Source organism: Canis lupus, chromosome 29, assembly GCF_011100685.1.
Source record: "Canis lupus familiaris isolate Mischka breed German Shepherd chromosome 29, alternate assembly UU_Cfam_GSD_1.0, whole genome shotgun sequence".
Lineage (NCBI taxonomy): Eukaryota > Metazoa > Chordata > Mammalia > Carnivora > Canidae > Canis > Canis lupus.
In genome coordinates this window covers 11,162,286-11,177,393 of record NC_049250.1, presented here as the reverse complement: position 1 = coordinate 11,177,393, position 15,108 = coordinate 11,162,286, and the positions used below count along the sequence as shown (strand labels likewise).

The following is a 15,108-nucleotide window of genomic DNA, read 5'->3' as shown; positions in this document are numbered from 1 at the left end:
ACGTGTGTGTGTGTATATATATATAGTATATAGTATGTATATGTATATATGCAAATTGCTCTTCACAGGAGTTATGTCCATTTATGCTTCCACTAACCATAGTTCTCCTCACCTTCACCAACATAACCTCTTTTCACATTTTTCATCCATACCCGTCTGACTAAAAGGAAAAAAATATGTTGCAGCATTAAATCCCTTGACTACTTGGTTCTATTCCTGAAGTCCCTTTCCTGTTCCATGGGTCCACCTATTCATGACCCACAGTGTTGGTGACATTAGTGTATGTTTCAGCATTTGGTGGGTCAATATCCCTTACTAGTCCCTTCAGCAGAATTTTTCTCGCTATGCACACAATTAATTCTTCCAGATAAACTGGAGGATCATTCTATCAAAAGGATGGAAATAAAGAGTAAAAGAAAGAGGGGGTGCAAAAAAGAGAGTTCAAGAAAAGAAAAAAACCCTGCCAGAATATTTCATTTGGATTGCATTGAATATATAGTATTCAGTATTTAGTATTGAATATTTCTATCACGGACCAATGCATAGGTCAGTATTTATTAAAATTTTTATGTTCTTCTTTCATTGGATGGCTCTCTCTTATCACTAGACTTACTACGGGATGTGCATTTGGGCTCTAGAATCAGCCTTGGGTGGGGAGCACAGCAGCGCCACCTGTTCCACGACTTGGGCAAATTTATGATACTCTATCAGCCTCAGTGTCCTCATCTATGAAGTAAAGATACTAAGAGTAATACCTCCTAGAAATGTGCAGGTGAAATGAAATAAGGTAGATGGGCAGCATGTGCTTAGCAGAGGGTTAGCGTTCAACAAATGTGAACTATTACTATTATTATTTTTTCTTTTTTTTTACTATTATTATTGCTACTACTGTCATTATCAATATTGACTAGTGCTATTTTCCATTATATTTTTCTATGGGTTAATATTCCTTCATTGATCAAATAATTGCTTAGGTTTGTCTTTGGCTTTTTTTTTTAAAGACTTTATTTATTTATTTATTTATTTATTTATTATGAGAGAGAGAGAGAGAGAGAGAGAGAGGCAGAGACACAGGCAGAGGGAGAAGCAGGCTCCACGAGGGGAGCCCGACGTGGGACTCGATCCCAGGTCTCCAGGATCACACCCTGGGCTGAAGGTGGCGCCAAACCGCTGAGCCACCCAGGCTGCCCTTGTCCTTGGCTTTCTTATCTAACCTTTCACATAGTTTCCAGTAACATTTTAGCTGATTATTTTGAATTTCCTAAGCAGACCATGATCACATATGTAAATAATGACAATCTTCTCCTTTCTAATTTCAGTACTTATTGCACCATAGAGTAATTTCAGAATAATGTCGAAGAATCTGGCACCCTTTTCTTATTTCTGATATGCTTTGACTTCTCTTTCCAAATACAGTGGCATTTTCCTCACTCTCTTTTCTTTGAATCTTCAGATGCATTGGACATTCCTGACCTCTTCCTTTCTCTTCATCTTTTCTCCCTTTACTTTCCTTCCTCATGACCTGATGTTGTTATCAATGGGTATGTTGGGGGGGGGAAGAAAAGGTGGCCATGCACCCTTTCTTGTCATAGAAGGACATTTATTTTTAACCTTCTGTTCTGTGTATGGTGTTATTCTAGGGGCTGTGTGAAAATATAAACATAATCAGACACAGACTCTCCCAGCCTAGAGTTGGGAGTAAATCAGGTACATGGCTAACTCCAAATTAAAGCAGCATGTGAAAACTTTCCCAAGAAGGTGTTCCTCTAATGTACAGGACAAAGAGACCATTCTGAAAGAGAATCCTCATGTCTGACATGTCCCTGTTTCTTTCTTTCTTTCTTCCTTCCTTCCTTCCTTCCTTCCTTCCTTCCTTCCTTCCTTCCTTCCTTCCTTCCTTCCTTCCTTCTTTCTTTCTTTTTCTTTCTTTCTTTCTTTCTTTCTTTCTTTCTTTCTTCTTTCTTTCTTTCTTTCTTTCTTTCTTTCTTTTTTCTTTCTTTCTTTCTCTTTCTTTCTTTCTTTCTTTTTTTTTTAAAGATTTATTTATTTATTTATTTATTTATTTATTATTTGAGAGAGGGAAGGAGAGCACAAGGGAGGGGAAGCAGAAGAAGAAGGAGCAGCAGGCTACCCACTGAACAGGGAGACTGATGCAGGGCTGGATCCCAGGATCTGGGATCATGACCGGAGTTGAAGGCAGACACCCAACCAACTAAGCCACCCAGGAACCCCCATATCCCTATTTCTTACAGGATTCTTTTTTTAAATATTTTATTTATTTATTCATGAGAGAGAGAGAGAGAGGCAGAGACGCAGGCAGAGGGAGAAGCAGGCTCCCTGTAGGGAGCCTGATGCAGGACTCGATCCCAGGACTCTGGGATCACACCCTCAGCTAAAGGCAGATGCTCAACCACTGAGCCACCCAGAGATCACCTCTTACAAGATTCTTATTTTGGACATTTTATCCTGAGTTATCTTAGTTAGAGAGGGAAACTTTAATGGGTTGTCAGTGAGCTGAGCCAGACTCACTAGAACTTAGGTCAGCCCTGGGACCTGCTGTGGCCTCTGAGAAGTAGAGCATGTGTGCATACGTATCTTTTTATTATTTTATTATTTGTTATCATTTCTTTTAATTTTAAATGTTTGTTTATTTTTGATAGCTTTTCAGGAAATTCTCCCAGTAGTGATTTGATTTGCACTCATTCCCATTCCCAAGGGTCTCTTCACAGAAAGTAATTTAAGGTTCAGAAAAAGTCACATGTGAAAGATAGCATCTGTTACAATTATAATGAAATAGCAGATGATTTAGAGGACTGCGTAGGACATGGCCATACTTCAGGTTCTCATTATTAACAGTGATTATTGTATAATAGAACATTCTTTTTTAGAGTTAAGCTTTCTTATTGTGTATACACACACACACACACACACACACACATAAATGGGTATTTGGAGGAAGTCCCAAAGGGGAGTGAGTCAGCCTGATTACCTTGGTATATTGCAAGTCTTATTTCTTTTCTGATTAAGTTTATATTCTGATTATCAAGTAATGCAGTTTATGGTAGAAGCTTGAGAAAGTCCACAAATGTATAAAAAGGAACTTTTGTATCAAATAATGATAATCCATTGAACATGGGCAATTAATTTTGTTTCTACCACAAATTGCATTGAAATAACAGGAAAGTTTTTTTTTTTAAGTGCACAGACTTACAAGGAGAGAAGAAACAAAAGAGACAGTAGCAAAAACATTTTGGAAGCTGGAAGCAGATGGTTGTGAGGTAACAGATTTAGCAGATGTGAGGAATAAGCCTGTTTACGTGACAAAGTCAAAGTCTCAGGAATTGGTGGCAATGGATAATCTCTAGAAGTTGGAATGAGAGGAGGCTGAAATCATATGTAGTGGCTAAAAGCTGATGAGGAGAGAGTCTCCCTATTAGGGGACATAGGAGCAATGGAATATCAAGATACCTCACTGAAAAATAAGGTAATTAAATAACATCCTTATATCTTATGTTCTCTCCTCCCCCACTTGGCCTTCAGGACCCTGGCAGAAAGGCCTCTACTCTTTAGACAGGGGCATGGAAGGGTCTTTCTGGAGAATCTGAGCAACTCCAGGGACTTCTTTAATGAAATGGCCCAGCTGGTGCATTCTATGGTGAAGGCAGGACAGATGAATAAGTGCCTGCTCTGTGCTTAGAGCCTCCACTCTGGTTTTGTTTGTTGTTGCTTTAATAGCGGCCATTCCCATTCTTTTTTTTTATTACTTTTTAAAATTTAAATTCAATTTTCCAGCATATAGTATAACACCCAGTGCTAATCCCATCAAGTGCCCTCCTAAGCAATTGCACTACTGGGTATTTACCCAAGGATACTGATGTGGTCATTCCCATTCTTAGGTACAGTCAGTTAAGGACATTTGAAGAAGGTGGATAACATGTAAGAGCCCAAAACAAACTGAAGAAGACAAGATATAAGAAATAAATATTTAGGAAAAGAAAAACATTAAAAAAAGTGATCATTAATATCTTTAGAGAGGTAAAGGAAGAAACAGCAACCATGAAATGAGAATTGGATGTTATGAAGAAAAGGAATATTCTAAAAAGCTTTTGGAAATCGAAAACATGATAGCAAAAATGAAAACTTTTATGGTAGGATCAGAAGGCAGAACTTAAATCTCAAAGTAGAGCAAAAAAAAAAAAAAAAAACAAAAACAGAGATTAAGAAAATTAAAGAAGCAGTCCAGAGGTCCATTATCTGAATAATAGGAAAACTCAGTATAGAGAACAGAGACAATGGAGGAGAGGTAGCAGCAACAAAATCATGTAAACATTTTCTCAGGACTCATGGACATACATTTACAGTTTGAAAAGACCTGTTGAATTTCCAGCACGGTTAATCAAAATACACCCGGTGTCACTGTGAAATTTCTAGACACTGAGGGAGGAATTACAGGGAGAAAAAAAAAAATCAAAATCAAAGAACCTGGAATTTGAACTTCTAAATAAACATCAACACTGGAAGCTGAATGTCAAACATGAATTCTGAGGGAAAATTATACCTCACCTAGAGTTTTTTACCCAAACTTCAAGTAGTCATTTCTAAAATCAAGGTCATTGAAAATTATTTCCTAGGGAGTACTAGAAAATATACCTCACCAAAGTAGAGAGAACGGGTGGAGGATTCAAGAAACTGAGATCCAGCAAAGGAGATGCCTGAAATGACTGAGAAGTAGAGTTGTAGGAATAGAGGTTGTGAGTCCAGATGTGAGCAATGAGAAGGTTCTAGAACTTCCTCCAGAAAGATGAAATTTATAGACTGCATGATATGCCTTTAATGTCTTGAGAGTCAGATGGTTGGGAAGTAGTTTTGGATTGAATACATAGAAAACTATAGTGGAAAAAACCCAAGATAATTATTCACTCCAGAGAAAAAAAAAGTACAGAGAAAAAATGATACATTAGTACACACAATTCATCTCTGAATAATATTTACATTATCACAATAATAGAAATAATAGAAACTGATCCAGCCAAAATTCTATATAACCATATTGGAAAGTTAGAATGAAGGAAGGGTTTATATGCATGTAGGTGGTGTGTGTATGTGTGTAGGGTGTCTGACAGAAGGAAGAAGGGACTCCTCCTCATTCTCCATAGGGAAAGTCAACAATCCTAAAAATTGAATCACATTATTTAGCTCTATGGTGTTAATAAAATGATCATTTAAAAGAGTTGAGGAAATAGGTGGCATAAGAGACAGGGGCCTGCTAGTTTTCATAAGAAACCTTTTAGAGCTCTTTAACCTATTATATGAATGTGTAATTTTGATACGGATTTTAAAAATTAAATAAAATTATATAATAAAGTTGCCACTGTCCTTTTGTTATATTTTTTAATGTATTTACATGCAAGTGCATACACACACATTTTTTGCAATGTTTGCTATGGTCAGATACTGCTTTGGACTTTGGGAACAGAGTGCAAATGAGATCAAATATAATTTCATCCCATAAAAACTTTCTCTGAAATTCTGAAAAGTAAATTTTGAACACATGCTATGGAAAATAATAGGCCATGGTGTAGTTCAATTTTCAGCTAGTAAAATGTTGTAAATCAGCTGAAATCCTCATTAGTAGCTCAGTTATGTGCCTGGGACTCACTGTTGTCATGTTTTATTTGTTGTCTCACTACAATCTCTATATGAACCCTATGAAGATTGTATCTGGTTCAGCTATCATCTGAAGCTCAGAAGGGGCAAGTAGGTTACCTAAAATCTGACAGAAAGTTTGTGGCAGCTGGGATTTGAACATCCATTTCTCTGATTCCAAATCCATATTCCAGGTTGTGATTGATTGAAATATTTCCCCAAGTAACTCAGTCTCTGCAGTGAACAAGGTCAAACATCCATTTTTGGGGGGAGCTAATAGAAAGATCATCCTCACAGTGCCTTATAGAGGAGAAAAAGTCCAGTAAGCATGGGACATTATTATCTTTACTTTCTTCTTAAGGGAGATTTTAGCAGAGTGAGTACTAAATTCACCAGGAGAGTCCACACTCTGATAGATTAGAATTCACTTGGCACCTGTTGAGAACCATTTACATCAGACCCTTAGAACCTCAGAATGAATGAGACACCAATGAGCATGTGCATCTGTTGCATTTTGGATGTACAGTGTTAAAATGCATTGGGCTAAGACTTGCATTTGTATGATTAGGGAGACTGCATATTAACTATCTTTTGTTTAATTGATGTTTGGAACCACGGTAGTTAAATTTTTAGAATGATTTCATATACTCTTAAAATGAAATTTCATTACTTTCATAAACTGGGAATATATGTGCCTGTAGACTAGCCTTTTCCAAATGTGTTCTGCAGAGCCAATAAGATAGCCATTAAGGTGTCTGTTAAGTCAAGAGCTGATTGTCAACAGAGTTGGGGATTCATAGATTTATTAGTCTCCTCTTGGAGATTTACAGTGCACATAAGCATGTCAAGACTCGGAGATGGTCTTGTATGGAAGAACCATATATTACTGTATTTGACCACGGTTTCCACAGATTTTTTAACATACTTTCATTTTTTTCCAACTGATTTTTAGTTATGCAGAACACATTTACAAAATGGGGGACTCCAGGTTATTTTTCTTTTGCAGAAAATGCTTACATCATGACCTTTAGGTTTATTTTAGCTTCAAAATGCTGTGGCCTCACAATTTTGGTCATCAGTTTCATGTGAGTCACCTTGAGTTACAATTTGCTTGGTTGTAATTGTCAAATATACACACAAAGTCCTATTTTTACCGTTAAAGTTCTGAGATTGTAAAGATTTGATTATGACTCAACTATCTTTGAAATGTAGTTTGGAAAAATATACCCCAGCATTACAAATACTTTCTAATAAATTGTTCCAGAAGTTGCCTGTATCTATATGTACACATGCATACATGGGCAGACACATGTATGTGTATGTGAAATATATCCACACACACACCACATGTGGCCATTTTTCAAGTACTCTGTTATGTCCCTCTTTATTCAGGAAAAGTCATTTAATTGCTTCAGTGAATATCCTTACATATAAAATCTTTGTATGATGGATGGTTCTATCTGTATGATAAGCTTCTAGGAATATAATTTCAGGTCAGAGAATATATGCATCTGAATTTTAATAGGTATTTATTGTCCAAAGGATTGGACAGTTCCCATGCAGCAACTGTATGAAAGTTGGATTTGCCACTCCCATCGTTGGCAACATGAATAGATGTTCTTGAACTAAAATCTTAGCAGATTTTGTTTTCCTAAATGGGAAATGCACTATCTCAAAAAAGCTCATTGTTTCATGTATTATTTTGTATTTATTATTTATCCATGTATTTAGTAGGACTGCAAAGTTATTTGGGGGGGGGGCAAGAAGAAGTCTGTGTGCAAGCAGTTACCATCTGTGATTAATACACATGAAATTAATGACAATAATTTAAAACTTAATTTTATCCTTAAACATGTTCCATACATTTTTTGTTCAGCTTAAGCATTGCCTTCAGTTGAAAACACTCAGTTCTGTGAAATTTTGCCCTAGTAGCTTCTGCCACAGAAATAAAATGATGGCAGAGTTTATGGAAAAAACGCAGAGATTACAAACTTGAGTGTGAAGATATTTTTGAAATTTCCACATTGTCTTATGAAATCTTTGGTTTTCACTGTCTCTTGTTGGACTGCAAGAAAGCCTTTTCAGTTGGCTATGAAGGGATGTCAGTAACATAATTGATTCATTCTCTTTGCCTCAAGGAGGAAGACAATGATTCCACAGTGCCCTTCGATGAGAAACGGAAACTTTTGAGCTGCAGCTTCAGTTTATCCTCAAAGCCTGCATTGTTTGTCTTCATCTAATCCAGCTTTGATGGACATCTGTGACAGTTGCCTGTACACTTGCTCTAATGAAATATTAGAAATGGCTGTACATTCAAAGGAAACCCAATATTCTATATCCACACCACTACTGCTAGGATTCAGATTTTGCACATACTGTTTATTGCTTATGTGTAGAAGAAAAGAAACTGGTTTTCAGAGTTGTTATTAATATGAATATATATCATGTATTAATACTGAGACAGGAAAAATACATTCCCAGTGTTAGCGATCCTTCATTTCCTGTCTCCAAGAGAAAAATTCACTCATTTGGAGAATAATGTAATTCTTGATAATAAATAAGAGTTTTGATCAGGAACAGCATATGACTTGAAAATGGAATGTGAAAGATTAGTAAAAATCGTATCTCATGTTGTTTTTCAGCCCTCATACCACAATTAATGTCAGGCTGGTTATTATGCAAAAGAATTTGGGAGTTAATGCAAGAACAAAATCACTTTATATATTTCTCAAAGGATCAAACTGAATGTATGAATCTAATTGTATTTATTTGACATATTAGAAGCTCTGGTTTCTAGGAGTTTGAGAAAGGCATAAAAATTGGAAAAAAAAATATGTGGGTACAACATACCAGAAATGCTTTATTTTCCATGATAGTAACATAAATTGAATAGTAACCTATAATAATTTAGTGCTGTACATTTTGTAAGACCTTAAAATATTTTATTCTATGGAGTTTACTTTAGTATATTGAGACCTTGCTTTCTAAGATAACAATATCTTTAGTTTAATTAATTTTAAGTGCTACTGGCAAATGTAAGCATATGCTTAGAAGCAGTTAGATGTGACAGAATGAGATAATTTATGTAAAGCAGTAGAGTGGCACAAAGCAAGTACTTAATAAATGTTATTTGTTGTTATACTTATTGTTCTAAAACTAAAGACTTCGTAGTCCTAATTTGGAGGGATTTTGTGATGCAAAATGTTTTAAGTTAGAGATAACACAGGTACAATAAGTATGTGTTGTGAGATTTTACATGTGTTGGGTAGAGGCTGTAATAATGAAAGCATTAAACACAAATAAAAAGGACACCAAGTATCCCTGAAAATAGCAGCAAAGGAAGATCCTGGTAGAGCCTTGAGCAGGGAGAGAAAGGACTGGCATGGTAGCAGAGTGAGGAAAAGCAGGGGCTTGCAAAGGTTTGGGGTCTGCCCTTAGCCCTGGATCACGAGGGCAGCATTGGGCAGAGCCCCTGAGAAGCGGAGAGAAGCCCTGGATTCATCCTTTCCATAGTTTCTTGTATACAAAAATGAAGAAATGGCAAAGCATGGTTGCAAAAACTGAAGCATATTTAAAAACTTCTATCTCCCAAACTAAAGCATGCCACACACATGCAAACATGGGTTGTAGCTTTAGCCTCAGTTGTAGCTGACCTCCAAAGATGACCTCTGAAGATTTAATTTTCTTGTGGATGAGAAGCCAGTCAAAAGATGCCCTGGCATTCTTTTGGGAGAGCCTGTATTCGGTCCTTGAAAGCAGTATGCACCCCCGCCTCTGCTCTGATACAGTTGGTACTGAGCATCCAAGGGATCTTCTTGGACTTGATTTCTGGTGCTTCTTAGAGTCTCCAACCAGCTGTCCCTGAAAAACACAGAATAAACATAACAACTCAAAGTGACCGTTAGGGAGATACCTAGTTGCCCATATTCTCCCTTCCATTGTCTTTTAATTGAAGCAATCAATTTTATTTACCATGTATTTTTTGAGTCAAAAGACTGAAATGAACTACTTGATCCAGCTTGTGGCGTCTATTGGTGAGGTTGTGTGTGTGGAGATTTACTAAGCTTTAATCTAGGAAACACGTACCTCAGGCTCAGAATATGAATGCTGGTGAGAGTGATGCTTATGTAGGAATAAATCTGAAAGCGTAATTTGTAAATCAACACAAGTGCAAATAACTGGTCTCCAATCTATTCTGTTTTGATGGTGTCATGCGAAAGAATAGTGAAAGGTATGTCATGGGTCCTGAAATTGAGGAGGGAGCCTCCCGAGGCCAAAGTGTGTGTGTGTGTGTGTGTGTGTGTGTGTGTGTGTCTGTGTTGGGGGAAAGAGTTAACTAGGGATAAATGACACATTTCACGAATCTTGAAATGTAATTTAGGGTGGAATTGTTTACCTAACAGGAAAAAAAGCAACAAACTGAAGTGCTTTTCCACATAGCTTACACATCTAAAAGCGCCTCTAATTCATGGTAATTAATGTACCTGATGCTGTGTAAAGTAATACTGTCCTCAGAAGGTTTGTCAATTTAGATGATTTGATCTTAAAAAAAAAAAAAAAAAAAAAAAGAGGATTTGAGACTTTTTTTTCCACTTGTTGGTCATTTGAGTGAAAGGCTTGCCAATAATTTCAATCCTTTCAAAGACTGACCAGCGTTTGATTTTCTTGGTTGTCTCTACTGTGTTTCTATTCTCTATTTCAATAAGTTCTTCTTTAATCTTTAATTTCCTTCCTGCTTGCTTTGGGTTTGGTTTGTGATTTTTCTAGTATGTTAAGGTAGAAAATTAAGTTATTGGTTGGAGATTTTTTTTTTAATAAAGCCAGTTACAGTTGTAAAATTTTCTTTAAGCATTGCTTTCTGTTGCATCTTATAAGTTTTGTTAGCTATGTTTTTGCTTTCTTTTATCTCAAAGTATTTCCTAATTTGCCTTGTGATTTCTTGATTTAATGATTATTTAGGTTTGTGTTGGTTAATTCTCATATATTTATGAATTCCCAAATTGCTGTTATTGATCTGTAATTTCTCTCCATTGTGGTCAGAGAACTTACTCTGCATGTTTTCAATTCTTTTAAATCTGTTGAGGCTTGTCTTATGGGCTAGCATATGGTTTATCCTGGAATGTGTTCTATGTGCACTTGGCAAGAATGTGTAATATACTGCTGTTGGTGTGTTCTATAGATGTCTGTCAAGTCTAGTTGGTGTGTGATGTTCAAGTATTATATTTTGTTGATCTTCCTATTTCTATTATTGAAAATAGGATATTGATGGCTCCAGCTATTATTATTGAATTATCTACTTCTCCTTTCATTTGTCAACTTTTTCTTTAGGCATTTTGGACTCTGTTGTTAGGTGCATACATGTTTGTAATTTTTATATCTTTCTGAAGGACTTATCCTTTTATTATTATAAAATGTTCTTCTTTATCTCTAAAAACATTTTTTTTCCTTTAAAAAGTACCTTGTAAGATATTAGTATAGCCATTGCAGTTTTCTTATGGTTGCTATTTGCATGATTTGTATTTTCCATTCTCATACTTTCAGTCTATTTGTATTTTTGAATTTAAAGTGTGTCTCCTGTAGACATTTAAAGTTGGATCTTGTTTTTTTCACGCAGCCTAACAAGCTCTGATATTTGATTGGATTGTTTAACCCATTTACGTTTAGTGTTATTGTTGATATAGTTAGATATGTGCCCACCATGCCATTTTACTTTTTGTTTCCTGTAGGTCTCATGTCTGTGTTGTTGTTCTAGCCCTCCTTAATGGTCTTTTTTCTCTTTTCTTTCTTTTTTTTTTTTTTTTTTGCATTAAGTGAATATTTTCCATTGTACTATTTCAATTGCCTTAATGATTTTTTTTTCTTTTACTTTCTTTGGATTTTATTTTCTTAGTGCTTCCTCTAGAGCTTACCATATACATATTTTTAAGGTTTGCTTGTTTGTTTGTTTGTTAAAGAGTGTGAGCAGAGGGAGGGGCAGAAGAAGAGGGAGGTAAGAATCCCAAGCAGACTACATGCTGAACTCAGAGCCTGAAGCAGAACTCAATCCTACGACCCTGTGATCACAAACTGAGCCAAAGTCAAGAGTCTCATACTTAACCAACTGAGCCACTGAGGCACCCCATAGAGCTTACCATATACATGTAATTCATCAGAATCTGCTTTAGATTTATACTAACTTGATTACAGTGAGGTCAGAAATATCACCTCTATATTTCTCTATTCTCTCTCCTTTCCTTTTGTGCTACTATTGTTTTATATATTACATACATATATGCTACAAGCCGAACAACACATTGTTATGATCATCATTTTATAGAATTGTCTATTAAAGCAGTTAGGCAAAGGAAGGACAAGTAGAATTTCTTATTCATACAATTTCTTATATTAGCTTTCTTATTTATCATTTCTGGTTCTTTTAATTTGGCCTTGTGCGTTCATATTTCCATCTGTGTCATTTTCTTTCTTTTTTTTTTAATTTTTATTTATTCATGAGAGTCACACAGAGAGAGGCAGAGATACAGGCAGAAGGAGAAGCAGGCTCCACGCAGAAAGCCTGATATGGGACTTGATCCCAGGACCCCAGGATCATGATCTGAGCCAAAGGCAGACGCTCAATCCCTGAGCCACCCAGGGACCCCATGTGTCATTTTCTTACTTTGTCTTCAGCTATGTTATTGTCAAATGTAATACGGTTTTATACAATTGCTTTTCAAATAAGAGACACAAGAAATATGCACTTACACTGTCTTTTATAGTTACCTAATTACTTTTACCAGTGGTCTTTGGTTTTTGGTGTGGATTCATATTACTGTCTGGGGTCACTGTGTTTCACACTGAAGAATTTTATGTAAGGCAAGCCTACTAGCAACAAATTCTTTTTGCTTATGTAGGAATGTATTTATTTTACCTTTGTGTAAAATATAGTTTGCTGTAAATAAGATTCTTGATTGACAATTTTTTTTTCCTTTAGAACTTTGAATATGATATCTCTGCCTTTTGGCCTCCACTGTTTCCATTGTTTCTCATGAGATGTCAGCCATTAAATTTAATGGGGTTCCCTTCTATATGAAAAGTCATTTTTATGTTGCTACTGTCAAATTATTCTTTTTTTTGCCTTTCCTGTTACCTGCCCTCTCCTCCTACCCATCTATCTTTCTTTCTTTTTTTCTTTCTTTTTTTCTTTCTTTCTTTCTTTCTTTCTTTCTTTCTTTCTCTTTCTTTCTTTCTTTCTTTCTTTCCTTTTTCTTTCTTCTTTCTTTCTTCTTTCTCTTCCTTCCTTCTTTCTTCTTTCTTTCTTTCTTTCTTTCATTCTTTCTTTCTTTCTTTTTTTCTTTCTTTCTTTCTTCTTTCTTTCTTCTTTCTTCTTTTCTTTCTTTATTCTTTTTTTTTTCTTTCTTTCTTCGTGAGACACACAGAGAGAGGCAGAGACATAGGCAGAGGGAGAAGCAGACTCCCTGTGGGGAACCCAATGCGGGACTTGATCTCCGGACCCCAGGATCCCAACCATGTACCCCTACGTATTATTCTTACTATGATGTGTCTGAGTGTAGATCTGTCTGTGTTTATCTTACTTAGAGTTTGTTGTGCTTCTTAGGTATGTAGATTAGTATTTAATCACATTTGGATGTTTTTGTTCATTGCTTCTTTAATTTTTTTTTCTGTGTCTCTCCCTTCTCTTTCTCTAATACTCCCATTCTATAAATGTTAGTGCACTTGATAGTGTCCCATATTTCTCTGATCCTATGTTCACTTTCTCCCCTTTCCATCCATTCCATCCCCTGTTTGTTTTTGTTGTTTGCTTTGTTTATTTGTTTAATGACTTGACTGGACTATTTTTTTTTTTTTATCACATCTATTACTCCATGCACTGTGAAGCCTATGATGTGGCTCCTCAGAGAACCGCAACTCTGGGCATATGTACAGTGATCCTGGGATGACAGTGATGTAACAGGACTCTCTCTGGTGGTCTCTTTCCTTGATCTCTCCAGTAAGCTCTTTGCCTCACAAACACACCTAGCTGTTAGGTCCACTAATTCCTAGTTGACTTCATTGTTTTTGACAATGCCCTGGGATATAAGTTTCTTTACATCTGGTTCAATTAAATTTGGAATGGTTTTGAGTCAGCTTTGAGATTTGTTCCCATCCTAGGAGGGTTCTTGGCTGTCACTTTCCATGGTTCTCTCTGATAAACTAGCTAGTGATTGAACTTGTAATCCTCATACAATTAATAGTCTCCTCTTAATTACTTGCCATCAGAATCTCCATTGTTTTCTAGACAGCTTTAGGCTTGAACTTCCCCAGACTCTGTTACTAATCAAGTTAGTTCTTTGAGAGAAAGTTTTGGTGCTCTTTGCTCTTACCAACTGCCTCTTGCCCTAGGCAAAATCTTTAAGTTTCAGCTCTTGAGCTGTGGGTGGGTCAGTGGCTTGCTTCTGGAGTGACACTCCTGCTTTGCAAATAGGGCTCTGGGTAGGGGCAGTAGCCTCTGATCTTTGTGGCTTGCCTCTCCCAGAATGGAACTGCCAGTGTATGTGTGAGCTGGGACAAAGATGACAAAGGCTGCAGGATTCTCACTTTGCTCTACTTGGCGTAGAACCTCTGCTCTGTTAGTGGGGGCTGTAGAAGAAAGGGGCCTGTGAGCCCTTGGCTGGAGTCTTCAAGGGCTTAGCCTCTGCAACTTTTTTGGTGTTCCTTGATTGGGAATTGAGAGGGAGCCCCATCTTCCTGCTCATCTCCACCATGAGTGGAAATTTAATCATGCTAAGCCTGGTGTAAGGGAAGGGAAGGAATGGGTTTATGGCTCAAATTCCAAATATTCTTACTGTTCTTACTGAGATGTAGATTTTCTTGATTAAATGCTTCTTTTTTTGCTGTATGTCCTTAGAAAATTTTTGAGACTTTTAATTTCTTTCTCTTTTTTTTTCTTTTCTTTTTTTCCCCCCAATTCTATCAGTTATGGTTGTTTTGCTGGAGAGCAGGTCTGTGGAGCTCCTCATGTTGTCATTCTGTATATAATTTTCTCTCACTTAAGATAGTGTATTGCTTGAAATGTCTGGCTATCAGTTCCCTTTTGGAATTTTCACTTGAGGGAGCATATTTTTCAGAATTTTGTGTCAAATATCATCATTGTGATTGAGGGTCGACTTGTGGTTTTTGGTAAAATTTCTTAAAATGAAATGATGGACATAATATTGGTCATTAACTTATTGAGTTAATTACTCTGAGATTTTCTTTCTCCATTTATCCGACTAATTAAAAGCAGGTAACTAGCATGTGCTGATGATTTTCAAGTTTTAACTCTACAAACTTAATCCTAGGGTGGATGTGCATAGATTCCTGATAAATCTCATTTTCCTTAGAATCTATTCTTCTTTTAGAACATAACTAATATAGCAAATACTTCTATGATAAAAAGCAGCCTATAATTAATTAAATTTAATTAATAGTATATAGAACGTTATG

At 36.3% G+C, this 15,108-nt stretch overlaps 1 protein-coding gene across 1 annotated transcript in view; it reads left to right on the top strand.

Annotated features, from left to right (window-relative positions):
* CA8 (carbonic anhydrase 8) overlaps window positions 1-9,809 on the top strand; it is an 86,360-nt gene extending 76,551 nt beyond the window's left edge. Inside the window, exon 9 of the mRNA XM_038579375.1 lies at window positions 7,785-9,809. The gene's annotated coding sequence lies outside the window, so the exon portion shown is untranslated. The remainder of the gene's footprint in view (window positions 1-7,784) is intronic.
* The last annotated feature ends 5,299 nt before the right edge of the window (window positions 9,810-15,108 follow it).